Consider the following 3,271-nt stretch of genomic DNA (forward strand, 5'->3'; position numbering starts at 1 on the left):
GGGTGCCGTCCACTGCATCTCACATAAGAACGAGGTACTGCAACAGCCTCATCTCTTTAATGCCCTGCCAAAACATTTGAGAGACCTGCAAGACATGGATATAGAGGTCTTCAAGACAAAACTCAACGCTTTCCTCTCCACAATACCAGACGAACCAATGGCTTGAAATGAGACACGGTTTAGGGCAGCGATGTCAAATTCTCTTATACACCAGATGTGCCATCAAAACTTAGGTGGAGGAGAAGAGCCATGCAAGGAATGTGAAGAGAGCATAGCATAAAGATGGAAAGTCACGGTGGTGTTCCAGCATGACCACAGCCACTTGGCTGAAACCCATAAAGAAATAAATACGTATATATATATATATATACATATATATATACATACATATATATATATACATACATATATATATATACATACATATATACATATATATATATATATATACATACATACAAAAATAAGAGGAATGACCAGCAAAAGTGGACTCCTATATGCTAGAAATAGATGCCAAATCATCTAACCATGAAAAAAATATATGTTCTCAGTAAAAATTCAGCGACACAACAGACTGTAAAAGGGCAAGACAAATGAAAAAATACTACATAAAAAAAAAAAAACGATTAACCTACGTACCATGGTTTCACCTGTTAAAATTTATATGAGTAAATATCTGCAGGATCGTCAGCGTAGTCCGTCAATTCACAATGCAATTTCCAGAACTAGACACAAGACGTCCACCCAAAAGGGAGCACGTGTAGAGTTCTACAAATTACATTCAGTGTATCATTTCAAATGTCTTCAATCTGGTGCGCTAAGTCCGGAAATAATTCTGCAGTTAATAAATTTTTGCAGCCAATTTACCGGTTAGAGAACATTATTATATAAAATTTATTAATGAAGGTAGAAATTGATATTAATCAATTAAAACCAGTAGTCTAGCATATTAAAAAAATTCGAAGATTAAAATTATATTACATACAAACATAAGAGGAATGACCAGCAAAAGTGGACTCCTATATGCTAGAAATAGATGCCAAATCATCTAACCACGAAAAAAATATATGTTCTCAGTAAAAATTCAGCGACACAACAGACTGTAAAAGGTTTTGGCTCTTGTTCGGGTGGCACATAAAATACACCATTTTGAGCATGGCCGTTGCCAGTACCGCCTGACTGGCCTTCGTGCGGATGACACGTAAAAGCAGCCACTACACTCTCTGAGTGGTTGGCGTTAGGAAGGGCATCCAGCTGTAGAAACTCTGCCAAATCAGATTGGAGCCTGGTATAGCCATCTGGTTTCACCAGTGCTCAGTCAACCCATGCTAGCATGGAAAGCGGACATTAAACAATGATGATGATGATATATACATATATATATACATATATATATATATATACATACATATATGCATACATACATACATAACCTCTCTCTATCTCTCTTTTGCTCTGTCAATCACTCACACGTTCACTCACTAAAAAAAGTAAATACACACGCACATGAACAAAAAGCATGTAGGCAATAAGTGTATGTACGCATGTTTTGTGTATGTGTGCGTGTGTGTCACTGAAGCCATTCATAAACAGAGAACCTCTCTCTCTCACATACACACACACCGGCAACATTACTCTCTCTTCACACACACACTAACAAAAGAACTTCACATACACACCACAATTTCTGTCTCGCGCACACACACACACATGGCACGCCAACTTCCAAAGAACTTCCCTCATCCAATCGCGTTCTCTCATTCTCTTTCGCTTTTACGCCGACTTCAAAAGATCTCATTTCCCCTCAACCCACATATGTAAAAAAAAGAAAAAACCGGATCTTTGGGGTTTGACGGGCAACATTTTTTTTGTAGAGTTTTTGGTACCGAAACACTTTCAAACTTCGAATATTTGTATATTTTGTGGTATTGAACAGATAAAAAATTTTGTATTCGAAGTTATTTTATGTAAAAAATTGTCGTATTTCGGTAATTTCAACCAATCACTGACGTCTATTGAGGTGAAAACAATTAATGCCGTAACGGTGTCATGGGATCTTTTCCCTTGAATAAAATTAGTCCCGTTGTTTGTCAACAACTCTAACCCTAACCCTAACCCTAACCCTAAAACCCGAACCCTAACCCTTACTAGGGAATAATGATATAATTAAACAGGGAATAACACACTTGACGCCGAACAGCAGTAACTGTATTCAGCTGAATAGATGTCAGTGATTGGTTGAAATTACAGAAATACGACAACTTTAACATAAAATAACTTGCGATGTACATTTTTTTGTTAAGAATGTTAAGAGAAGAAGTTGTTTTATATGACACATTCTACCAGTGTCCCAAGTTTGAAAGTGTTTCGTTAAGAAAACAAATGTTGCCCGTCAAACCTCAAAGGCCCAAAAACATTTTTACGATCTTCTTCAGAAATATAAACAAATACACGTGCTATAAGAAGTCATAAACACAGTTCTCATATCGAAAGATCGCCGAGACATGCGCGCGCATACACAAACTCCCTTTTATATATTAAGATAATAATAATAATAATAATAATAATAATAATAAATAAGATAATCCTTTCAACTATAGGCACAAGGCCTGAAAGTTGGGGGAGGAGAATAGTTGATTACATCGACCCTAGTGCGTAACTGATACTTACTTCATCAACACAGAAAGGATGAAACGCAACGTCAACCTCGGCGGAATTTTAATTCACTACTACTACTACTACTACTACTACTACTAATAATAATAATAATAATAATGATGATGATGATGATGATGATGACGACGAAGACGAGAAGAAAGAAAGAATGAAAAATGATAAAGGGTCGTGTGTCAAATCACGACCCTTCACGCCCCACCAAAAAATGTCAAAATGAAAGCAAGAAAACCGAGACAGAAAATTAATCGCAGCCAAAACAACTTACGTAACAGTCAAATGCATTTCCGCTATTAGCAAACATTAAAGAGTAACCTTAGACTAAAGCGGCGTCAATTAAAACGAAACCGATTTGAAATACTTGAAAAAATAGTCTTTACGTTTTCAATAGGCGTAGGAGTGGCTGTGTGGTAAGTAGCTTGCTTACCAACCACATGGTTCCGAGTTCATTCCCACTGCGTGGCATCTTGGGCAAGTGTCTTCTACTATAGCCTCGGGCCGACCAAAGCCTTGTGAGTGGATTTGGTAGACGGAAACTGAAAGAAGCCTGTCGTATATATGTATATATATATATATATATATATATATATATATATAT

Source organism: Octopus bimaculoides, chromosome 1 (assembly GCF_001194135.2).
Source record: "Octopus bimaculoides isolate UCB-OBI-ISO-001 chromosome 1, ASM119413v2, whole genome shotgun sequence".
NCBI lineage: Eukaryota > Metazoa > Mollusca > Cephalopoda > Octopoda > Octopodidae > Octopus > Octopus bimaculoides.